The 27751-nt window shown below is 31.4% G+C and overlaps 1 protein-coding gene across 2 annotated transcripts in view; it reads right to left on the bottom strand.

The window, feature by feature from the left end:
* LOC123714949 (tachykinins) overlaps positions 1–27751 on the bottom strand; it is a 41762-nt gene that overhangs the window by 8973 nt on the left and 5038 nt on the right. The window contains exon 1 of one of the 2 annotated variants that reach the window (XM_045669661.1): positions 2471–2524. The exons of the other annotated variant lie outside the window; for it this stretch is intronic. The gene's annotated coding sequence lies outside the window, so the exon portion shown is untranslated. Of the gene's footprint in view, positions 1–2470; positions 2525–27751 lie in introns of those variants that run through there. 2 annotated transcript variants of the gene reach the window in all.

The following is a 27751-nucleotide window of genomic DNA, read 5'->3' as shown; positions in this document are numbered from 1 at the left end:
AGTATTGTATTTTTGAAATGCGCAAAAACGTTACTGTCTTATTTATGTCATAGGGTCAGTGGATGTATCCATTAAGGTTAAAATAAACGTCTCACTGATACTGGTATTAAAAAATACACACATTGTTACCGTTATAATACTATAGGGCTTCCATAAAGATTATCTACAAAGGAGCACATTGCACTGCCTGAAGCTGTTTCTATGAAACACAATTTTATTACTACGTATGATAAGCTTTCGTGCGTAAGATAAGTAATCACAAGACAGCCATGGAAATCATGGAATTCGTTTTATTGCATATCCTTACAAAAACAAGAAACTGGTATTCATCGAAATTTAATATTTCTTATTACACTATTCTAAGTATCGTATCTTTATTTAAAAAGGGGTTTTTTAAGAAAAAAGGTTACCAAATATTTAAAATCCTGTAACGGAGTCGCGATCTTATTAGCAATGCAAGTATGCATGGGCAGTGAAATCACTTAACAGTAGTTATATTTCCGGCCGGTTATCAATTCAAGTATTGTTTATTTCATAAAAATGTTTATTATATAATATATATATTTGTTATATATAATTTAAAATATAAAAATACTGTAACACCTATTTGTCTATATGATACACAAAAACTAAACGTTGATATAACTTAATTAGAATAATTACAAACGTGCGCATGTATTTTATCAAGATAATAAAACAAATCTATTTTATCAAATATTTTTGTATCGACTATATGAAAAATATAAGTTTATATCACATTACTTTATATTTGTGATATTAATAATTTCGTTATTAATGTTACAAAGGTATATAATAGCCGGACCTTATTAGAACACTTGCAGTCGGGCAAGCACTATCTGTCACAATAATAACAATAGTATATAAAGGATATTTTATGATATTGCTTTTAAATGTAATTGACATTTAAAAACTAACTTAAAAACTAATTCATTTGTAATAATAATTAAACTAATTAAATTTCATATTATATTTCTGTGTAAATATTTGTCGTTATAAAATTATTTAAACAAAATATCTGTAACAATAACCTTTAGTTATACGCACGTATGAGCAAAATCGGAATATACCATTTAAGTAAAACATATAAAAAATAAATCAATGGCACTACAACTTTTTTAAGTCTAGGCCTCAGATTTCTGTATCTGTTTCATGATCGTTTGTGAATTGAATAGGCAAGTAGGTGATCAGCCTTCTGTGACTGACACACGCCGTCGACTTTTTGGGTCTAACGCAAGCCGGTTTCCTCACGACCTAAAACTTAGGGATGAGAGTCGCACGCTGAAGCTACTAGGCTAACAACACTGAAATAACTAAATAATAAAACATATATGTGTGTAAAAATTAGAAATAAGAACTAAATTAAAACTAAGAGATTTGTTTAAAATATATAAAAAAAGTTTTTGATCACGTAAGTCACTACCTACAGATATCGTATTTATAAAGTTCTAAAAGTATAAGAAGGTAAGGGTACCTTTCGAATCACGTCAAGACAAAATTATCAAAGTTTATCCATTTCGGTTCAATTTATTACAATATTTACTTCAAACAAAACCCTTAATACGAGAGTAATTTTAAAAGTTTAATTGCTACTGGGGTAATTATTTTTCAATCTAAACAGCTTTCTACTCCAGCCTACTTAATAATACATGTACGATACGGAATATTTCTATTACACTATGAATACAAAATACCTGTTAATGTTACAACCGAAAGATGATTAGTATAATAGCGAAAGCGCTATTCGCTTTGATTAGAAAATGACGATGTGTTAATTAAAACAGAAACAAAGCGTTTTCTTAAATTTAAATTTAATTATTCCGACTCGCAATTATACCCCTTTACTCGTGTATATTATAGTACTATTGCACCGTCTTAAGTAAAGTCGATGCTCATCTGTCTCTTTTTATAAGACCGCGGAGAATAAAAAAAAACTAAACGTAAAGAAAGAGTACTTATATAAATAAAGAGGTTAGTATGTTATTATTTAACTTTGTAAGTCTTAAGTGCTAAACAGTGGTAAGTGAAAAGAAAACATAAAAATAATAGAACAAAGTGTCTTGTAAGTGTTGTTATTGGACACTTTCTTATTTTAAATATGAGTAAATTAGGTTAGATTTAAATTACTTATTAGTCTTAAGTTAAGCTAGATCGTAATTTTCCATGATGTTTTAGTAAAGACACATGTATTAAGAAAAATAAATCTGTATGAGCGTGTACCGTACTAATAAATAAAATTTCTTAAACAGTTATAATAGGGAATTTAAAACATCATTTTACTTGACGTTTGCTAAGAGTAGTCGCGGTAAGCAAATCAAAGGGAAAATACTTAGAAATGTTAAACATATATTTTTATTCGATTTTTAACTACAACTGAGTCTTATATATTAACAAGTATACTTTTCCATATGGAGATATTGCTCACTGATACATAAATTACATAAACTCTTACCAATTCCCTTGGTAGTCACGGTATATCACAGGTACATTTGCTGCCAAAACTCTTCACACTGATTGCAAATCTGAGTTAGCAGGTGTTATCGTCATAGCAATACGGTCGTGAACAAAACTGTTTAGGGACATTATTTAATAGTATATTTTAAGTTTCCTTCGTAACACATGCATAAGAATTAATAACATGATAGATTAGAAAGTTAATTTAACTAGAGAGATATACTGGATTCTGATATGACTAGTTTCATCTCCAAATTCTAAGGATATTAACCAGCTGTTAACTAGCAACATATGCAACACATAACATGAAAACTATGCTTACATGACTTTGCCGAGTGTGAAATAGTGTACCATAATCATAAATGATTCCTGAGCTAAAGTATAATAATAGGTAATTTAATTATTACAAAATATTGTGACTTTTCGGTCACAACCTTCAAAATCCAAAAGGATTTGACGGTCGTCCCACACATTAGGTTATGAGGTAATGTCATTTAATTTAGACTTGTTGAGTAAGTTTTTATAAAAGCTTTAACATTCACAAACAATATCATTTCGTATTTTATAAAACACGCTTGTGGACCAAACAAACTTCCGATTGGCATATTATAATTATTGGTATATTGTTATGTCAAAAAAATAAAGGTAAATCTCAAATAAACATCTGTCTTTGATTGTCCTAAATATCATTCCCAATATAAGATAGCAATACATTAGTTTTGTACAAGCGTGGGTACTCCAACCGAGCCGATGATCCTCATAATGGACATATTATCAGCTAGATATACTATCTTAATGGGATTTATGGACCATTGTACTTTCGACGATAACTTTCAAAGTCACCAGTGACATACAATTTCGTTAACGTTATGTTTTTTTACCTTTCGAATTGGAAACAATTACATATTTTTAAAAGGATGACAACACGTTTTATATTTTATAATGTACCGTAAACATTTTATACGTACTAAGGCGCATTTAGCCGTAGACACTGCATCTTTTGCTACGTAATATCGTGTAGCTCTCTACGTTAGTTATGTAGCATGCTACGTAATCAGTGTATGAGTGTTTTGTTTTTACTCATTTATTTCGTATTTGAAAATCTATTTGATTAACACAACACAAACTATGTAACGTTCAGAAATTATTTTGCGTACTGGCATTTTATCCAGCTTTATCTCTTAGTAGTCACAAGTCAGTCATAGCTTGAGTTGTATATGAGATAGCATCGTTACCCGAAACTTGTTTTATGTTATACTTAATTTATCTTACGCTACGCAGTTAATCAACGAAGATTACTTTTTCGTTTGAAATATAATACGAATTGGAATGTAAATTATAATTAAAGTCGTCCCCAAAAATATATTTACAATAAATTTTCGAAGCTGAAATATAATAATATTTCAGTTTCGACGGTAATAGTGGAAATAATTTCGACATTTTTCTAAATTCGTTATAATGGATAAGGTATCATTGTGAAACGATGATACAAGAAATATATGATATTTACTATTTAATGCCGTTTACGTAATTTTTCCTAGCATAAATAATGTGTAAAGTCAACTTGATAAAATAGTAGCATTATATTTTCACATAAATCTTCAGCTACGTTCTATGAGCATAGGACGGACATATTTATATGTTATGTACCAAATGTATCTTCACCCAGTATTGTTTCTGACAGTGTTCAAGCCATCAAAAACTGACCTATGCGTATTTTATGTGAATATTTAACGAAACTTCAAGATGGACGTGTTAAAGATAAAAATTAGTACAACAGTGCAGATAGAGAAATGGTGCAGATTATTTTGCTCCATTTCTATTCACACGTGTAGAAATTATATTAATTATGATTCCTTTATAATTGACCACCTACGAGTGACCATAAATTTCATTACTAACATAATATATTATTTAAATACACGCAAAAATTAACTCAACGCCAACAGACTACGTTAGAAAAGTTTTATAAAACATAAGAGCGGCGTGTTGCCAGAAATTACATTTTAATGAAATTCGCGCTTAGTGGTTAGACTTAGCCTCAAATTAAAGTATGGTTATTATCTAACTTAATGAAGTTTAACTTCCATGGCGTGACTTCATGATTCGTATTATCTAGATGTTAATGATTACCAAGGTCATATAAGTACAACTGATAAAGATTGCTAGTATTTGCGGATTTGGCAGCGAAAAATAACGTACGATTAATAAAATACTGATTTCATTAAATATAGGATATTGCTCAGTTTCGTATTTTAACATTATATTGTGTCTATTTGTCCAGTCAAAATTAAACATAAACTTATTTCAATCTAGATGGACTTTATGAACCCGTTTCTTAATGACCCACTCTGTGTACGAGCATGACTTTATTTATTATTTACTAGTAATCTTACAGCTAACATATACATTATAAAATAAAACACTTAGTCAATACAGAAAGCTAAAACAGATTACATAGATTAACAATACATATGTAACAGAAAACAAGTAAGTACATTTACAGACAAAATATATTAAAAAAAAATTAAACTAAAAAAAACTGAAATTTGAAACATCAAATAATAATTAATATTTAAAATAACTGTTTAAACAAAATCAGAGTCTTCCCGCCTCTTCAAAAACTTCCTCACATCTTCTATGGTGAAGTGGAAAATATCAATATTCTCATAGTTGTTGTCATAGTTAGATAAACCCCGAATTGGCGAATTATGTAGGTAATTCGATTTCGTACGAGGCACATGGAACAATTTTGTGTATCTTGTCGCATAAGGAGGAGGGATTTTAATAGAAATTAACGACAACAAATAGGGACTATCTATCCGCCCATTAATAATTGCGTGTAAAAAAAGCAAGTCTTGTTGACTCCACCGATGTTCTAATGAATGTAAATTAAAATATTTGCAAGAACCTGAATAGCTATCGAAACATTTTTTAAAACTAAGGAATTTCACATACTTTTTTGTATATATTCTACAGCTTTTTTATATTTTATATAATATGGCGACCAGATAATACTTGTACGCGTCTTACATGTGCAGAATAAATACTTATATGCAATGTTTGTTGTTTTTAATGTTTAAAAATGACTGGCATGACCGCTTGACAAATCCTAGTTCCTTATACGCTTTGCTTGTTATGTCATTGATATATTCTGATAGGCCCATTTTTTCATCTAATAATATTCCAAGGTCTTTTTTACTAATTACTAATTTTACTTGTTTTATTGGGATGTTACCGATTTTATAAATGTATTGTATTTTTTATTTGTACGCCAAAAAGGTAACTCATTACATTTGTTTATATTTATTGAAAGTTAATTTTGTTCGTAATATATTTTTAGCCTATTAAAATTTTGTTGAATTTGATCACAGTTATCTATGAATTTTATTCTTATGAAAATTTTAACTTTGACAACATTTAAATGGAACTAAAGACAAACTTTACGATGCCTTTAATCATTTAAAATGCGATGCAATAAAGTGACATATAATTTATTTAACAATGTTTATAGGCTCGAAGTTTTTTATTAGATGGGGAAACGAGAAATAAATAAGGTTAAGGTATATTTGGCACTGTCAGTACAAGTCACGTGACAATAGTTCTAAAACTTTTTACACTTAAAAGTTTTTAAAACCTAAATAACTTAACTTAATATCTTCTGACTCACTAACAGATTTAAAAACGAAGTTAAAACCTTGAAATTCACTTAAGAATCGGAAGTAACATTTAATTTAACAAGCATTTAACGACCAAATAAATCTTATGCAATGTCGTACCGTATACATCGTGTTTACGGTCACTATTCTTTTATATACCTTTTGTCTTATAAAACTAGAAGAGGTTAATATTTGACCTTCATTATAGCTGTATTCATAAAATAAATGGCCGGTGACGAATCATCATACTAACAAATACCTAATATATATATTGGTATCGCATATATGCCGACTGACGAACGTCAGTTTAAGTAGTTAAGTTACTAAAGTATACGTATAAATAAGTCATTATGATATTATTTTGTTTATAAATTAATTATTTATATTTTTTTTTACACAGACATGAAATCGGTTAAAAATTTGTATTTCGTGTTGTTTTTTGTAACAGTATATTATAAAGTGTTCTATTACCTCTATATATCAGTGTTACTAGACTTAAAACGGCAGTAAAAAGATGTCTAAGGAACATAAAATAAAAAGCACATTGCAATTAAGATACATGGCGACAAGCCTGTCCGTGACCTGAGGTCACAAAGGAAAAATAACCGTGCTCATAATTAGTTTTGTTTAGGCGTTAATATTTTTAGACAAGGGAATTTAGTTAACACATATGAACATCTATTTGTACTATCTGTTTTTTTAATTCAATTATTTAGTAAGCGTTTATGTATTTATATTTTAGATAAGCTGATTTTTATTCAGTCATTATCTATTTGTAACTCTATTATTAATTGTTGCTAAATTCTTTATTGTACGAAAGAATATAAACAAAATACTTTAAACTAGGCTACACAGATATATTATGGCACGACAGAACTTCACGCAATTTCCCAATAACGGTTTTCTTTACCAGTAAAATATGGCTGCCGTTGCCTTCCTAATAATTAATTTTACCAAATTTTTCTAACTTAACGTATCAAAGTGAAATAAAACAAAAAATAATAAAGTTATTTCTGGTTTCTTAACTTCTCAAACAAATCGCCGAGAGACGGAACCGTATATTCTTTAGCTACTTCCAAAGATCAATCGTTTAACTTTCCACTTTACTAACGATTTAGTTCCAATTGATCAAACTACGCAAGCAGTTGTTTTTGACAGTTTTGTTTTTCATTTCAAGATAAGTTTTGTACATAAGAAATTGTTTTATGTCACGGATTGGAATTATCCAATTACAAATACTTGGGTTTGATTCTAAATAATGTAAAAGTTTTATAATCTGTATTTTTTTATATACGAGTCTTTTCCTCATTCTTTCAATAAAGTTCACAAAAAAGAGTGCAACTTTACATGACTTATAATCTTGGCTTATAAACGTAATTTTCTACAATAATAATGAATAGCTTAAATTAAGGTAAGCTTCATTAACAGTCTTAGTGTTTTATAATGTTTTGACTCTATGTTTGTGTGTCCGAGATACCGCACTTGCAATTATATTCAGTACACCAGGTTTTTTAACTCAACAGGTTTAGTTTTCTTTAGGCGTCTTATACCTGTTGTGTAAAGAAGTTTGATTGCCTAATCTGGCCTGACCAAATCTGACTATTAGACGCGCTCTAAAGATTACCGAGGTAAATAGACCAACATGCCCTGGACCCATGGAAAATGCGTCTATAGCAAGAAAATCGTTAATTGTTCACTATAGAAATTCACCTACTTTACTAAAGTTGTGTGTTTCATAGTTAACGAATGCATAAACCCGTTGAACATTTCAAAGAACACAAAAGTGGAGTTTTAAAATATTGAAAACTCACGCTACCTTTCGATTGACCTAAAAATATCTGATATTTTTTGAAAGGGATATTAATGAGTCTCTTATCTTTCCCGTTCACTAGATAAAGACAAACAGCTTTTTAATATGTTCATCGTTGAATTCGTATTGAGTACAATATGTTCAAATGAAATGTACAGTCGTAGGCGTCTCATTCATAATTGTAAGAGGAAATAGCACAAAAGAGAGTTGGAAATATAATCACGAAAGTACCGAATTCGTACAGAGAACTATAAGAATGATATCTTTACATTCATATATGACTTCTTACAGAATCCATATATGAACTCTCCGTCCAACAATCTCTTCCGTAACATAATCAAACTACTTGAAAGATTATTACTTCTTATTTAATTATTTTAATAAACAGACTGATTCATGCGAAATTAAGTTTTTATGAATATGTATGTATGTATGTATATGTTATACGTATGTTATATGTATGTTTAAGTTTTTATGAATATGTATGTATGTATATGTTATATAAACTGAGAGAAATATGTATGCAGCCGTGACACGTACCTACTTAAAGTCGACTGAATACCTAGGTAACACTGAAAATGTTTAGAAAATGAAAAACGCCTTAATGTAGAAAGCTGCCAATACTTTTATTGTTTTTTTGAAGTAATCTCCGTTCCGCTCTACACATCGTCGCATTCGATGGAATCACAGAAAAGCAGTGGGCCCTTTCTTCCTTCCTTCTTTTATGGCATTTTCGTACGCTTTCACCGCATCTTCAGGGCTCGTAAAGCAAATACCTCGAATTTTATCTTTACTTCTTGGAAATAAAGGGCGCCAGGTTAGGACTGTATGGTGGATGACTCATTATCTCGACATCCACCTTAGTCAACTATTCAACAGTCTGTTTTGCAGAGTGCGCTGAAGCATTGTCGTGGTGAAGGGGGACGCTGCTGTCAAATAAGCAAACAGCGATTGACATACCAGTCTGCAGTAACTGTCCTTCCATCTTGCAGCACAACTGTTACGAAATGACCTTTCCGAACAAAAAATGAGGCAATCATCTTTTTTCCTTGACTTCTTCCATTCTTTACCTTAGTTGGCCCATCCTCGAAAGGAAACACCCACTGTGCTGATTGTCTTTTGGTTTCGGGTTTGTAGCAATATATCCAGCTTTCATCGCCTGTGAGGATGTCAAATACAGCATTTGAGTCACCGCCGTTGAACTTAGTTAACATTTGGCGACCCCAGTCCATGCGAAGGTGTTTCTGGTCGTCGGTTAAAGTATGGGGAATCCATCTGGTACAAAGCTCCCTGACGCCTAAATGTTCGTGTAATATTTTTTGAACTTGACTTATACTAATGCCTAGGCTTGCTCGTATCTGCTCATAGGTCACTCTCTTATCTTCCTCTATCATGCGTTACACAGCACTGATGTTATCTTCAGTAGTTGCTGTTAAAGGACGTCTTTCACGCGGATTATCTTTGAGATGGCTACGTCCACGCTTAAACTCATTAAACCAATTGTAAATAGTGGGACGAGATGGGGCTTCATTAAGAAATGGTAATCGCAGCCTATCACATACATATAGCTTTGTTGTCGAGTAAACCTACATCGAAAGTCATAATAAATCATTGACCGAAAATTTTCACGTGTAAGAAGAGTTTTAAATTTGTCGCTAATTCACATAAACAAATGAAAAATGAATGCAATATACATTAGATTACCAAAGAGTTTTAAAATTTAAAATTAAAAAAAAGTTTTCAGTAGCAATGTTTTTTACTGAATATGATAATGAACTGGCCAGTTCTAAACATTTTCAGTCTTACCCACGTGTTAAAGAAATATACGTTACTACGTATTTACTATTTTATTATACAAAAAAGTCCAAAAGAGTTATTAATTCATTATGGTTATTTTTTTTCATTCTGCAAAAACTTTTAAGCAATTTTTTATTCACTTTATTCAATAGTAAATATCACGATTATAAAGCTCATTTAAAAAAAACACTAGATATGAAGGCCGAAATCGCCAACTCGGTGGCCGACGGAAGTCTATTTCAATTTACTTTTAGATTGCTCCGGCCGGCGGTTATTAAAAATTTTAGTTGAGTTGTAATTGTTATGACAGCTCACTTGCTTGCTCCTACGCTTAGGGACCTTTTAACAACAGTAGTATACATTAAAGGTTAAAAATAAATAGGTATTTCATTATTTTGGGTAATGGAAAGCCGGTGATGGTTTAAGGTTTCGTAAAAGTAAAAAATAGATGCCTAAGTGCTTCTTAAGAGGGTCATAATAATAATGTTACTATCGCATTACTCTCATTTGTCGTTCTAACAATATAATGTTCTACTACAAAACAATATAACTTTGAATTTTAATCAAAATATCCTATACTCAGATCCGTAAGAAAAAGCTGTATTCCTGTCAAACTACATTCGAATATTTTAACATTGGCCTCTATTGTAATAAGTGATAAAAGTATCAATACTCATTTTTTATATTAGATTACATAGTTTGAAGGTTACTATGTGTCGGAGTCGGATACTGGGGACTTAATCCAGTTCAGGCTCCCTCCTACTTTGAGTGGATTTTACCACTAAAATCTCATGGGTACTTTTAATGCGTCATCAGAGTAACCTCTTGGAAGTGTATAGTAGTAGTAGTGTTTTGCATTTTAAAGGGGCTTCTACGTAGAGTGACAGAGTCCAAACGTATTCATATAAGTCTATAAATAACCAATGAATAACCGAAATATCCGAGAAAGTAAACTTGATACCCAATATGTGAACATTTATGGAGAAAGTATACTCCTAGGTACATTATAATAAGTGCCGAAGTTGGTATTAAAAACAAACAAAACTTAACGCATTAGGCTGCCCTGACTTTGAAAAGATCATAAGTGCTCTTTGAACGATGACGTGCTATGTATAAATGAGAATTGTTAATCAAAAGCGCAGATAAGTATTACATATTTATTTTACGAAGCTTATATATTCACAATTCAGTAATGTTATATTATTGTTTTTGATTAATAAAGATTAGATTGAGATTGCGGTTTCACTCATTTATAATTTATTTCATAACAATGTTACCGCGGCGTTTTTATGCGTTATGACTGATAGATAGACAGAGGTATCACAGTCCGAGGGCTTGAGAAAAAATTGGCATGACCCACTCCGCTATAAAAAAAATGTATGGGAATGATATTAGGTCACACTTTATCACGTGACCATTTTCATACAAATTTATTTAGCTTTAGGAAATAGTTAGTCACGCCTGTTGAAATGTGATTTTGTCTCAAGCCCCAAAAACGATATAACTAGTAGTATATTTTTTAAAATATATAATTGATGAAATAATCTTTTGCGTATTTAGTCGTGTTCTACAGTGAATTATGGGAAAGTTAATATGTTTACTCTTCTTTAAGAAAAATTCTACGTAAAGACAAGTATTACGTAAGCAGATTTACAGCAATGGATTTCCCCCCCCCCCCCGTCAGCAAATCTCTCAAAAAAAGTACTTATAAATTTACATGTTTTGTAGGAATCCTCGAAAATGCAGTTCGTTTTCAAGCATACAATGTGTGGGTAATATGTTGAAAAAAGTAAATAATTACTGTTGACGTAATCACCGAATAAAAAAATCAAAGATCCCCCTCCTCCGACCCATACTCCTTACTTGAACGGCCCCATAGACACGGTCCAACTGTTTTACAATATGTGGTTTCATAGAAGTTGAGTGTACAATAAAAATAGTAATAAATAGCAACAAACAAGGCCAGGAATCCAAATAAGTTAACGAAGATCTTGACTCTCTAGGCGAAGTAATTAAAGTAATTGTATGTTTTATTTTATATGAAGTCAATATTGATATTTTATTTGTACAAGAACTTTGCTGCACTTGAAACGAACATTATTTCATTGAATCTGAGAATAATAAGAGATTCATTTGTACTACATACAATTCATATCTCGTCGTATGAAAAAAGGAATTGTGGAAAGTGAAGTTGCAGAAATCTTAGATTATATTTTCACTCAAGGCAATTATATTTTAATAAACTTAAATGATATCTGGCTGGCTCATCTAGCATATTATAAAAGATGTTTTCATTGGTAATATGGAAAAAAATTAAGCAAAGAGTCCTCCATGATAATTGTAATATATTACGTATAAATAGAGTGTCTGGATTCAATTCCCGCCGTAGTTAAACCTAGATCGCATAGGCTGATAGTCTACTGTAAAGAAATGTCTCCATACACCATTTCGATGGACAACTAAAAGAAGAATTACTAAATAGTATTTACGATCGAATACTAACTGTATTCAGATAAATTAAACAAAATATACACTTCTTACTTTAACTTACACCAAAAGGGTGAAAGCACTAGAATGAAAGATTGGGACTATTTCATAAATATATGACTTGTGCACCACAATACAAATACCAAATTTGTATAAACATTAATCATACTAAACATCGTAATAAACATTAGCGAATCTCACGATTCCAAAAAAAAGACTCAAGCAAAAGCCAAATTATGCAAAAAGAAGAATAACGAAAGTATCGTATGAGGTAACAGGGTAAACATAAGAAATTGAGTTGAATTTTCCCGAAAGTTTACTGGAGATTCGGGACACTTCGAAACTTCATTTAGTTTACTTTGTAACGTTATTTCACGAGCTTTAGAAATAATTATAGGAAAATAAAGACGAGAGGTTTAATAAAATAATTTAGTTTTTAATACGTTCGTTCTAAATAAATACGACTAAATATTAAAAGTGTTGCTCAGCTACTGAACCGGTTTTGATATTTTTTTTTAATATTTCTGTCTATATAGACCATACTCAAATATTTTTAAAATTCCAACAGTGTATAGTTTACACTATAGTTAGTGTTCTTATAATTAAAAAATTGACATTAGATCCAACCCATCCTTGATAAGTGATAACATAATTTTCGAAATTTAAAAACCTTATCGATTAAACAGATGGGTGTAACTCGAATCCTTAACGTGTATTATGATGGTTGGAATGGAATGGAACTACCGTCTTGTGTTACAAACACATTTCTGTGAATGGAATTCATGAGGAGCAACTTAATTAGATGTAAACTGAGCTACTTTGCCAATCAATATCATTGATATTATTAAGAGCACTATTCACTTTCGGTAAAACTCTTCAACAAACTTGTGGCAAGTGCAAAAAATAGTTCGAGAGCTTTTACATCAAAATAACAAATATTAAACTAACGAAACGAACGAACGAACAACAATATATGTGAGAAACTCGATTCGCGAGATCTTATTAATTTGAGAGTATTAATGATAAATAATTATTATGTACTAATAAGAATAACGATATTATTAAGAAGGTACTGTATACGTGTACGGTTCCTGGGTCAACGGGATGCTTCAAATAATAGAGATTTATTGATTTACTCTATATTTACCACTCGCGTGTTACAATAGAATATGAGCGAAATAATGACGTGCTAATTGCTATATACCGAATGAATACAATTTAACAGTCAAAGAGAGTGCCTACGTCTGGCTATGCTCTCGGGGTGTAACTCCGACGATTTGGGAAATCGTCACGCTTATAAGTGATCGAAATGTACATCCATGGCACGTACAAACATAGGAATTTGTCAAGCTTGTAAACGAGCAAGAATGTACGAACCTTGGCACGTACATAGGGATCATCACGCTTATAATTCTAAGATAGCCTGAGTGAGCAAAATGTACAGCTTTGGCTCGTACAATACGCTTCGCGGGATTGGGCTTCGGAAATTTATCAGCTGTCATCAACATGACTTTGTTACACGATTTTTTATATGGTAATGTTATTAGAAAAACAGTTACAGGTAGAAATTATGGTAGTCTTGTCAATAAGCAGGGGAACGGAAATGTCTTTTTAGTTAGAAATCCAAAAGTAAGAAGCCACTGAAGCGATTCCACTTATAAAATTAGTTGATCGAATGTCGATCACGATAACGGCTTTAAAATAGTATTATGTAAAGAAAACTACAGTTCATATTTCGATTGGCTTACGCAGTATACAACAAAATAAAAAGAATGCGTTTAGGCTTTTTAAGGTAGATGTAAATTAAAAAATCTCCTTTTGTGACTGAGACCTCCGTCAAACCGTGTTATAATTACGATGTAGACGCACCCCGCGGCGACACCCGAACCTTGGGGAATACAGTTTATAAAAATATGCAATGCTTTCAATATTCGGCCGAGATAGATGAAATATCAAAAGGAAAGAATATACGAGTATTTTTTTATTATAAATATTTGTCAGTTTGACGTTTACGAATACGAATTTCTATATCCCAAAATATCCAGTGATTATGTCGCTGCCTTTATTCAATGCTGAATCTGAACTGTCCAGTTATAAAAAAAGAAAAAAAATAATGTTGATTTAAATTACCTATACGTATGCATTACAATGTGAGTACCTGTAGTTAAGCTAATGAAAATCGCATTATTTTAACGATGGTAATAAAATTATTTAAAAATTACGATTATGTCGATTCAAATAAACTTAGCGTTTCTTTAAGGTTTGGTAAATAACTTTAGTATCGCATTTGTAACGTGAACGAAGTCTGATAAAATCACATATCATGGATTAACACGGATTTCTCAACACATTCTATTAATTTTACGCGAATTTACAGAATGTGCCTATGACATTATGTGTTTCTTTATACGAAACTGATACACATTTTAGAGGCTGTGTAACTATTTTTTAATAGGTTAAGTCAAATATTTTTTGGTTTTCAAACTTGACTTCGAACAAAACAGCTCGTTATGCTTTTTTCTGTTTAATAAATATAAATAAAAATGATTAATAAACACTGTATTTATATCGGGATGAAACTTACATAAGAAATCAGGTGAACGTATTTATAGTCCATCAACTGAAAAACTTATTTATTTATTAGTTAAATAAGTCCATTTCAAGATGACCACAAGACTGTCGACTATCATTTACAAACGTGCTTTTCCATGTTGCCAGGATAAAACATAAGAGTCTGGACAAACTGGTAATGGAAGGGAGAAGTGATGGCAAAGTCAATCGCCTACCCGTTGCTCTGACAGGATCAAGACTATTATAGGTCTCCCTAATGCCCTGAGACAATCGGAGGATATAAAAGTGTGAACTTAACAAGCCAGTTAAAGCTTTTCAAGACTGGCACGACCTTCAGTTATAAATTTACGAAGAAGAAGATTACAGTTAAATAATGTTATCGTTTAGTATAAAATGTGCAATTTCACATGAATCTAGGAAGTTTCTATGAAAATTTAAATCAACAAAGGGTGAGACCCTTGTAATGTAATTTTTATTAAAGCCTTGAAGGCTTAACTCGTAAATATGGACAGAACTTTGCAAGTTGAATGTAAGTTAAGGTAACCTCCGGACAGCTAACTTTACTCGGATTTATAAGACTTAACTTTCAAGTTTGCGTTTATTAATGTTTTACTAAGAAGCTTCCTTTGTATATACTTGCGTTTTATGAATTCAGTGAAGTATTGCTCTGTACTTGACTTTATTGAAACTCTATTTTATTCTCTAGCAATTACCATGCATGTGGGAAACAAGCCAATTATTTACTTTGTGTTGATAGTATTTTATATGATACATTAATGGACACACAAATATATATAATAATTCGGAGTTGTTTAGGAAATATTTTTATAATAGTATAGGAAAACAGGACGCCAGAGAGGGGCATTCATAATAACCCATGGACACCCAGTAGCAGGTACGTTGCCGGCTTTTGAATGCCTTTCGGCGGACCGTGGTAGACTTCCAGCCACCAGAAATTTTGAGTTAATATAACTCATACGGTGATGTAACGATGTAAAATACTCTATAGTACATTTTCTAGAGTTCTAGTAAAACTTAAATACATTTCAGCCTGAATATTATATAGTACCTATTAATAATTCAAGATTTTTATTGCGTAACATTTATCAACATTTTCCGTAGTAAAAGAGCGTATCAATCTAAATTGTAATATACGAGGCAAATACAAATTACATTTATTATAAGTCTCTCATCTTACATTCATAGACGTTCGAATGACTAAACAAAGAAACAATTAACAAATAAAATCAAACATAAATTTTATTGTAACGTCGAAAACAATAGATAATTTCAATCTTAACGATATCAAAGAAATCAAGCATACCTTTGCGGTGATAAAACAATATTATAAAGTTTATTGCTTTACGTCTCCGCGATACTTATTACCTTGAAAATGTTGTAAAGATGCCATAATCGTTATTTTTATGTGCCTAAATTGGGTTTGTCTAAAATTAGTTTTATTGTTCTGAATAATGACATAGTAAAATAGAACTCTGTTTTTCGAACACTACAGAGTATGCGTATATTTTATTTTATTTTTTCGTACTAATCAAACCATAGACAAAAGAATTTATTATAGTACAAGCAAGAACGTCTTCGTGTAACGGAAAAATAATAAATTTCTAACCTATTAGAAATACCTTTTAAGTTTTTCGACGAGAATTACGCTATCAATGAACATAATCACCATGTTCTCTAATCAAAATTTGCTTTTCCAGTTATTTATTTGGACAAAAATATATATCATCCCGTACGTAGAGATAGAGAAAGATGAAAATGCAGACTGATGTCGCCAAACTGTAGATTTTGGTCTACTAAAAATAACAATGAAAGACATGAAAATGCTGTTAGGGACTTTCTGCAACGTATTTCTAGTGCTTCTAACAGCTATTTGACAAGCCCAATGTTAGTAGAAGTCGTGAAGTTTCGCAATACAGATTTATGTGCTATTTTGAAAAAATCACTCGAGGATTTCAAATATTTTTTTCTATGTACAGTAGAAATATCAAAACTCAATAACCGTTAATGGATCAGAGACGATATCTGTAGAATTCTTTTAGAGAAAATTTGTTTATTGTATGATATAACTTTTATTAAGGAACAAGTATTTAATAGTTAAAAGTAGCTTAAACTATTTAGTAGTGATCTATTAAAAAAGCGTTGCTATAGACATATCAGATCCTTACCTGCATTAGGCGAATATACATTTATTAAGTTAAATTGTACTTTATATAATATCTACTTATTTCTATTTTATGTTTATCGTAATTGTAATATATTATAAAACAATAATAGGTAACAAATGTAACTGAGTTTAACCGTTCTTTTTATATTTTATTATTAATATACCATTAAAAGAAATCAACGCTGAAAAAGAAGAAATGTCTTATACATCATATGAGATACACTGAGTATGCCGCTGCTATATTTTAACCAATTGTAGGACCATTTGTCAACCAACGCAACGTCGTTTCGCAACGCAAAGTTTTAGTATCTCTTTACATAATGATTATTTATAGGCAATTATATGTACATATTGCCTACCACATTCCGATTTTTATCCTCACGTTATCCGTCACCATATAAGGAAGTATTAATTCTGCCCATAGAAAAATGACATTTTCAGGTTCATACACACGGGACGATACGCCTAGGTTAGCACAACCTTACCCTCACTCAACTAAATAATAAAATGATGAAAAACATTCCATGTTATTTCAATCGTTTAAGGGTTAGAATTTGAATTATGCATGACTTCGGTTTCGGCTTTTAGGCAAATTCGATACTTCATAGAATAAATGCAACCGAAATTGCAGAAATGCATTATAGAATGTTTTAGAAGCTCTCACGCTTATATTTACCCATGTTTGATTTCAACTTACGGAACAGAACTTAATATAAATTTACTTTTGTATCTGGAAACTAACATAATCATCATAAAAACTCATCTCATTTTTTATATACTAAGTATCTATTGAGATATCAAATACATGTCTTATGGGAATCGCTGAAGTCAGTAAAAAAATATACTAATATTATATACGGATACAACAACTTTTTTTAAGGTTAAAAAACTATTTATGAATTTAGTATTCAGTGGAATATAAGGTTTTAGTAAATAGTAAGACACTTCAAGTCATGAGACAAAGTGTACGTTACCCCAAAAGTGTTAACAATGAATACGTTGTTTTCACAGGTTCAAATATAACTCAAAGAAGAGTCACTTGAACCTTAATTTAATTCCATCCTAAACTAACATCGGGGTGCCCAATACAGCTGATTTTCGTGAACAGCCTTTTAAAAATAATTTGAAGTTCTGAGACCTAAATGCTTTAAATGTCTGTCATCATTTTAGACATAGATAGATAGAAAAAGATTTAATTTTATTATCTTGCTCTTGGACATTTCAAAGCTAAACGATACAGGATACACCCTTCTTCACTCCCCATATTGTTACTATAACTGTGTCAATAATATATTGATGAGTTATTCGATTTTAATGAAAATTATTCTGTACTTAAATTTAGCCATTTGATTTAAATATTCGGTTATCAATAGACATATCGTGATATAAAGTCTGTACTTTAGAGATCTTTGCGAAAATAAAATTAATGGCGGTTGTCATTAATGTTGTTTAGTACATGGGATTCCATGTACTAAACATTCATAATGTCTATAAGTTGTCACAGTAACCATTTATGTTCATATTGTTATTACGTGGGTAGGATCAAGATTATACTGCATTTTAAACCGATCTTCATACCGATTTTCATATAATGATAGCACGAAGTGTGGTTGTTTATAAGGTGGTGGATTTGCGTAGTTTGTATTACTTTTCTACTGTGACTACTGGTATTATTTGGTGGGCTGAAAACTTTGTCGGCTAACATAGAAAAAAACATTTTTTGATAGAATTTGATTTGATTATTCAATACAGTTGCCTTAGTATATAGTATATATGCCATAGCGGTCATACAATTTGTCGATACAATATCTATAATACGATTTGGCCTCAAAATAGGATTCAGTTTTGGCGATTACCTCTTTATGCGCGTCCTTTCATCATTCTCTTGCGATCTGAAAACAGGAAAAGTCACTGGAGGCCAAATCTGGATAATATGATGCTCTACTGTTCTAGATTGTAACCATGATCATGATTATCAATTACAATCTTATAATTAAAATGTTGAATGAAAATTAGAATGTTATTTAGGTTACTAAAAATTATAAAGTTATTAGAACACCCGATGAAAATACCAAAAAAACTATTTTGTATCTGTTGTAACTTATTGCTTATATGTATTTATACTACTATTTAAATGAAATTCAAACATGAATATATGCTTAGTAGTATAGAATTATTTAATAAGAAAAGTACGAGTAAGCAACAATTCTTTATTTGGAGTGGTCATGATGCACTGAGATAAATTGAAAGGTAACTGTGTGTTGACAAAGATCTTCAACTGTATCAACTTTGAAAACCTTTTATTGTAGTATCTATAGAAATGGCTTTTCTGCAATCGTATAAAAACTATACAATGCACTCAGCAACTTCTAATGCCAATTATTTATTGCTATTGTATTATAAAGTATTTATTTGAGTTATTGGTATAGATTAACTAAGTTCATGTATTAGTCTGTTTTAATAGGGATAACTGAAGCATAGTAAAACCATATTGTTCCTAAACATAGAACAGCTTCCTCTCTCGAAACTCGAAACAATGCAACAAAATGTTGGAACACCCTGCCGCGACAGGAATTACGTCTTTCAATATAAAAGTTATTTTTTGGAGTTGGAATTTTTATTAAGATTTTTGTTAGGCTTAATGTATAGCTGTCACTCCAAGATATTATGGACCCACTAAAAATCATTGTTATCGAAGCTGACTTGGGTCGATTTTTCTATTTATTTTCTAGTAAAAGTCTTTCTAAAATGTTAGGGAAATTTTAGGGAGACAAGAAATTCAATATTTTTTTGTCTGTTTCACTTATTGTTTTATTTATTTAAGTCTATTCTCTAATATTTCTATCTGTATAAGTGTATCTATCTTTAATATTTTCTACGAAGTTTTGTATTGCGTTGGAGTAATACATAATAAGAAAATAAACATTTTTTTATCAACATGGTGATATGCCTTGTGCTCCTTTTAAATCAAACATTTTTAGTATTATATTCTTTTGATTAAGCAAATTTTCACACCATTGCTTAACCTCGTAGGCGGATTCAAACTTCGATACAGGTATATATCGAATCATCATAAAGCATACATAAAATAATAAAAATATAATAAACATAAAATTGGAGATTTGCATATTTTAAATAAAAAATAATCAATATTATTTTTAATGTATACTTCAGTAAAGTCGTTTCTATTACGAAGACCATTCTCAAATATACTAGCTCTTTGGTATTGGGGTTAAATATATGAAAATGTTTAAGGTTAGGATTAAAACTGTAACGGCCCGCAAACGTTATTATCCCATTATATTGAATCAACCCTCGGCTGCTTAAAATAATTAGTTAATGTTCACCGACGTTCACGTGTTAATTATGATTTAGACGAATTACAGTTGTTTAAATTTTATAATGCGAACGTGTATTGTGATTTTAAATTTGGATACCCTTTTGGTAGGTTTAATTAAACTAATTTATGACTCGTACTCAATTTTTATTTATTTAAATAGTTACACCTAAACATACAATCGCATATATATATAGCGAAAAAATGTGTTGTAATAGTAATCAATAATAATGTTCTTGTTCCTTTCATAACACTGCGTGCGAAATTCTTATTCAAATATATATTCAGGGTAGGTGGCTGACTTAGTTTTACAGGACCAATTCATAAAAATACTCAGTTTAGGTCCTCAAAGGGGTACAAACAAGTATAGACATAAGATCTGTGAACAAATATTGTCAAAGGAGTAGAGGCGACCATACTTTCGCACTCCCTAGGGGTTATTGAGCAACATTTTATAAAACTTTTTTATAAGACCTATTGCTAAAACTTACTACTTGAACAAAAAAGTCTATAGTATGGTTTTGAAAACACACTAGTCATCCGGAAGTCCAAACCGCGATTTCCGGCGACACTTTTAAAATTGTTTCGAACAAAAAGGTAATAATATCCTAGTAATAACCTCTTAGTGAAATATTGACATTTGATTGGTATTTACGTTATGCTGTTAATGGCACATTAAAAAAAATGTTGCTACAATAGATAAAATTAAAACTCTAAATAACCCCTTAGCCCTTCATTATCAGAGTTGCATAGTGTAGGGCATTCCAAATCTTAAATGAGAAAATTCTTATTTGTGGAATATTTCACTTTCTGCCGCATCTAGCTAAAAGGTAAGTTTGTAAGGTACCTTGAGATAAATTGTTAAGAGGGATCTCGCTCACATCAGTTATTTGATAGAAAACGTATCATAATCGATCCATTTTTTAACGATTTACAGATAGACAGACACGTGAAACTCTTAACACCCCTCTTTTAGCGTTGGTGGTGAATAAAAAATAACTAGGCTGTCTTATTTATAGCATCAAAAGAAGATGTAGGACGCAATACAGTTTAATTTTCCGGTTGTTACAATCGTTTGATTGATACGTTCTCAAAGCTGGTACGAAAAACCTTTGAAATGATTATATAATATATATAATGAATGAAACTCAAATGTGTCGCAAAAAATTAAATTTTAAGAAATAACATTTAGAGTTTGTTATTTCACTTGAACATTACTTTTATCCTATTTGTTTTATAATCAATTTAAAATGTACTTATACAAAGAAAACTAGCATTGTTTCGACAGACTAACAAACAAAATTCAATTTTACTACAGTACTCACCTGTCTCTTTTCATTACAGCGTAAACTCAATCTCAAGGAAAAAGACGAAAGAAAACTAGTTTAAAGAGCTATATTTAGCGTCTAGGAATAAGGTGATATAGTTAAAACCTTTTACGCTGTTAGATTTTCAAAATTAGAACTTGTGCCCACGCCAGCAAATTACGTTTTTATTTCCATGAAACTGCTGTACCACTAATAAAACATTGTCTTAGGCCTCTTCATTTAATACTAACAATGTGATACAATAGCGTATTTCAAACGCACTATACATTATTTTCATCTAAGTTTAAACTGGTTCTACGGGACGCAGATGCACAATATTGGCCCAAGATATTAAATTTCCCTTCAATTATTCCTAACCAGCCTCGGTTGATTGAAGCTAAGGTGCTATTTCCTACGCTATTAGACAATTTGACTGACGGATTCGCCGATTTGGCCTTATTATTAAACTTAAATCTTATATTTATAGGACACTTAAGAGTCCAATTCGCGGAATTTTTCATATTATAGAATTTGCACCATTGACGTTTAAGCCATTTCTCCCTTTTTATTGTAAAATTCATTATAATTTTACGAATGTTATACTTTTTCGACGAATTATGATACCATTCTTAAGTGTATTAAAATTGTTAATGCGTTTTTTCGTTTTGAAGTCTTATATAGAAAAATACTTTTTAAAGTACAATTACATTTAAGCTGTATATAATCGTATTATATTACCACCATTTTTTTTAAATAAAGGAATGATAAAATTTATTACATACGTACCACATTCCTTCTATTATTATTAATATCCGATGTTTGACCAACAAGATATCTTTTGACCACAGGTATCTGTTGTGAGTTCACTAAACGTGGTATTCCCGTAGGAGTTACAATATTTGATCTTGGTCCGGAGATTTGCGCTTACATATTGCTCTTTGCGACACGTTTATTACAGTTATGGGGTTAAATATACTGTAATAGAGAATATCTTTGCTAGTTTTTTAAATATAGAACTAAGTTTATGCTGGCAACTTTTTAATATCAGTGCCTGTCTTGTTCTTCAATAAATATTATATAGATTCTTTTACGATTGCAATGTATTTAGAATTTTGGTGACTAAATATTGAATTTTTCATTATTTTACGATTTTATCTTTTCTGCCACGTAAGTATTTACATGATCTTAACTTAATACCTTTTTCTTATGATTAAAATAATTAAAAATTAAAGGTACTTCGCTCCAGTAAGACCTTTAATTATTTAAAGCATCCGAAGAATCAAAAAGATTTTTTTTAAAATACGAAGTGACCAGAAATTAGGGCTAAACTAAGACCACAGTCGCACTAACCCACACCTTACAGTTGAAATGGAAATGGGTAGGCCATATTGCAAAGTGTACAGATGATAAAGATGAGAAAGATGGACCGCTCATTCCCACCATTGGAACCTCCGAGAAAAAGAAACGTGGGAAGACCACAAAAATGATGTGCTGACTGTGACTGTGCTGAGATCAATAGGGAAAGAGGCCTTTGCCCAAATGGAAATAACAATAACTAACGTGGAGTGTAATAAGAAAACTAACGCCCATCATGGCAAGATAATGGCAAGCGGCCCTAGGGGATGTTGTTAATCCCTTGAAAGATGGCAAGGGCATTGGTATGGTATGCTGCTCCTTTGTCTCGTCTCACCTCTTTCGAAAAAGCTGGATCCGCAGAGCAGTCAGAAAATATTAAACGGCTCAAATCATTGCTCCAATTTCGATTTTGATTCTATTGGAGAAGAGACTATTGGGCCGTGGGGTTCAAGTGCACAGGCGCTTATTAAAGATTTAAGTTGGCGCCTGCTAGATAGTACCGGAGACCCCAGAGCTGGTGCTTCCTCGCTCAACGAATAAGTATCAGAATTCAGCGTTAAAGGCACTTTGCCACAGGGACCAAACATTTTTAATTTGTTGTAATTTTCTTTTTTTTAATTTTTAATTTATTTTATTATTACTATGTTGGCCAAATAAATACTGTTTATTTGATTGTTAAGATTACTAATAAACATAGGATATGTAATTTTTATCGTATTAAATTAAAGAATTTTTTTTTTATTAATAGTATTATTGTACGTCTATAAACTTAATTGGATAATCTTTGCTTCATGCTTTTCTAGAAAGTTGAAATTGAGTATTTAGTTGATATGAATATATATGAATGACCTACTGTTTTCGTATATAGTCCTACAATGTAATACCCAGTTTGGAGAGTGTAATAGAGTTTTGAACTTACTATTCGTGTCCGAGCCACACGATGATGACAATTCGCTTACATTGTCTTGATACTTGATTGGCTATCTACTATGTTTTAATTACATATAAACAAGAAACTAAGGGATGTTAGTAACTCAGTTTTGTGGCGTAGATACAATTTATAACGCTCACATTTACTGAGGACCCGGTTGTCAGACTTGGCAAAACATTCATACATCATTACTTCTATTGGTAGGTATAGAAGTCTGATCACCACTCTATAAAGACAAAGATCTACCACAATTGCGAGAGATTACAAAATCATTGAGGTCCGTTTTATATATAATGGAAACCAAGGACGGCAACCCTGACTCCCGGGCATACCCGGATTCATGTATATCCTGTATTACGCGTCTTTAAATAGTAACAGTAGCACCCGCCGAAACAGCTGGGCTGCGCTGTCAAGGCAAACAGCGAGATTCCGTTTAACAACAAAAAAAACACTCGTGAAAGTTACAGAGTATGGGCGCTGAAGGCAATTTTCTGGTAAATCTATAATATCCTATTACCATACAAACAATAACTCTAAGACGACTGTATCATGTGTACCTAAAAATTAATGAGTACGATCCCATTATAACCTGAATCGCAGTAACGATTTATTCCGGCGTGTATGGACACAACTCCTGGATCCAATCTATCCACTGGGGCCTTCGGGTCGGCCTTTCAGTGGTTAGTATCCTCAAGCTCCTCTTCCGTTTACTTCGGAGGAAGAGCAGAACCTTTCTCCACGTTTCCAAACATGTTTAAATTAAATTAAATTATCATTATATACGACTATCACATATTTCTCCAGAATATATTAACAGACGAACAGGAAATTTATAATTTTAATGATCAGCAAATAAACTGTATTAATACCTTGAACCTATTGACGAAACTCAAAGAGATTCAATAGCACATAGTGACGAAGTACGATAACACGATAACCCTTTAATACACTTAGGAGAAATAGTGAGATGGCAAAGGGTTCGTAGTAACTACCTATGTTATCTGCTGAGTAGGTGGTCAGGAATATAAAGAAGAAAGTAAGTATTCTTTTTTTTAAATAATCATTCATAGAATACATATTCACGTCTCCGAGAATCTATACTCCCATTTCTTTTTAAAAAAGAAGAAAAGAGTTCTTTATCTTAAACAAAGTCTGGTGGGATTGACGTCTCCCGCCGGGCCTAGGCAGGGTACAATTCAAGTTACATCAAAATCGGTTGAGTCAGTGATATTAGTGATTGACGTTGGTTGAATTTTTGTAAATGTATTTTATTATATAGTACACAAAATAATTAAACTAATATTTAAATGAACCCAAGATATGAGTATAGGTGTACGGGGGTCTCATGATTAAAACACGCTTGTTTTTAGTAAAACTGTCTTGTATGAAATGCTTACGCAATAAACTAATATTATGTTGTACGATTATAACGGTCTGTAAATTTCTCTATTGCCTTTCTACAACGGTTGCAAATTGTACATGATCTTCTATGACCGAATACAAGAATTATATGTTAACAGTTACCATGTATAAATTGCATGAATATTTTCCATTTGTATACCGACCGGTGCATTGCAATGCATCAGCATTTCACAAATAAAATGCAATGAGTAAGCAAAATGCATCCCAAAGGTAAGTATGGAAATTAGTATTGTTTGGAAACCAATAACCAACCAAACCTTCCGTGAAACAAAAATTTATACTGGATCAGCGTTCAAGAAAAATAAAACGTGAATCTAAATTATATCAATATTCTCTTTTAAAATATAAGTACTGATTATACCACCAATTGATAGTAATAATGGATTTAACTCGCTACCATTATTTTATAAATCATATAAGTTTGTATAGTTTACAGTTCGAAAAACCAATACATAAAATTTTAGAGATTCAATAAACTAATCTAAATCCTAAAAACTTTTCCAGAATAGACGCGTCCACTCTTGTTCTAGTTTTAAAGAGCCTTAAGGACATTGACGTATCTATAGTTATATGCCACAGCCTCTGTATGTAATTCCTTAATTAAGTTTTCGGCCTAGAATTTTGATAAGAAGATAAGAAATTGATAAATAGAATTCCCGAAGTGGGCATCACCGTCTCTACATAAATTGATTCTAAATCTAAAGTCGTGAACCAGATGCCCTAAACCACATTTCTTCTTTTAATACGATAATATCGCGACATTGAAAAACGGTTCATCTTGATAGAAAAACGTCCCAGAAGCAGATAAAAATGTCGACAGTTAAATATAGAAACGGTCATCTAACCATAAATTCAAGATCCGGGCTTGATCAATGGTTATATAAGAGCTGCGTTAACAAGGCTGATTTGATTTGATAAAACGCTTATTTTTTTAAAATAAAGCTATAAAAAGTGGCGAGAAAAGTTTTTAAGTGATTATAACTATTGTTTTTACCAACGTAGATTTAAAAAAATCCTTATTCTATAATATACTATAAACAGAATATATAGATCTATTTTGAGCTACTTAGAGCAACTTAGGCCAACACGGCCTAGTGGCTTCAACGTGCGGCTTTCATCTCTGAGGCCGTAAGTTCCCGGCTGTGCACCAATGGATTTTCTTTCTATGTGCGCATTTAGCATTAGCGGTTAAAACGGTGAAGGAAAACATCGTGAGGAAACCGGCTTGCCGTAGACCCAAAAAAAGTCGACGGCGTGCAACAGGCACAAAAGGCTGATCACCTTGCTTGCCTATTAGATTAAAAAATGATCATGAAACAGATACAGAGATCTGAGGCCTAGACCTAAAAAGGTTTTAGCGGTTTTAACTTGTCTCAATAGTATATAATAAATTGAAAAGCAAAAAACTTGGCGATTAAAAAGAGTGGCGGAGAGTTTATTGACAGTTCTTCTCTTCTGTTCCCTTGATTTCAGAACTGGCAGTAAATGTAAAATTAGAAGCATTTAATGTATATTTATTTGTTTGACGTTCATAAGTGTACATTGTGTTGTTTATATGAATAAATGATTTTTAACTTTGACTTTGACTGATAACTCATCGATTTAGGAGCTACGGTGCCACAGATAGACATGACAAACTTATAACACCACCACCACCACCACCGGAGAAGAAATCATTTCAATACTTACTTAGTAGTTTGATAATTTGAATACTGTTTCGTCTATATGGCTTCTGTTTATTTCGATTCGATTTCTGGTGAAGCAGGCGTATTAGCTGCAGTGCTTTTAATAAAGTAGTTGTAAGTAATATGTTTGCTGGCTGTAGGTAAGCTATACTATTTAAACAACTTAACGAGGTCATAATAAAAAAAATTAAATAAAAACCCAGCAAAAAATATGGTAAAATACTTTACATTTCTATAGGCTATTTTAGTTTCCAACTGGCCAACTTACTGTAACAATACTATACATAGCAAAATAACCGCATTCAGTACGACAAGAATGTTTGTATTTCATGAATATATCGGAGTATGCTTCGTTGGTTTGTTATGCTATTACCAAATCTATGTTGTTATAGTTTATATCCTACTAGCGGACCCGACACACGTTGTCCTGTCTTAACTATGAATATTGATTTCGAATTGGTATAATAAACTAAAAAAATATTTTAGAAACAATGCTTAATGTATTGTCTGGATTACTAAATTAAATTTTCTTATTTTCTGCGCAATTTTCTTATTTTTTTCTTTCTTCTGCTGATAAAACACACAACAAAAAAGAATTAGCGAAATCGGTCCAGCCATTCACGCGTGATGCCGTGACCAAGGGAAATAGGGATTCATTTATATACATACATATAGATATTTGTAATCTGTAACTTTGATAAGACCCATTAAGCCTTCTTATAATTGGTACGC

Source organism: Pieris brassicae, chromosome 1, assembly GCF_905147105.1.
Source record: "Pieris brassicae chromosome 1, ilPieBrab1.1, whole genome shotgun sequence".
NCBI lineage: Eukaryota > Metazoa > Arthropoda > Insecta > Lepidoptera > Pieridae > Pieris > Pieris brassicae.
The sequence above is the reverse complement of the archived record's forward strand: the minus strand, read 5'-3'. Positions and strand labels throughout refer to the sequence as shown.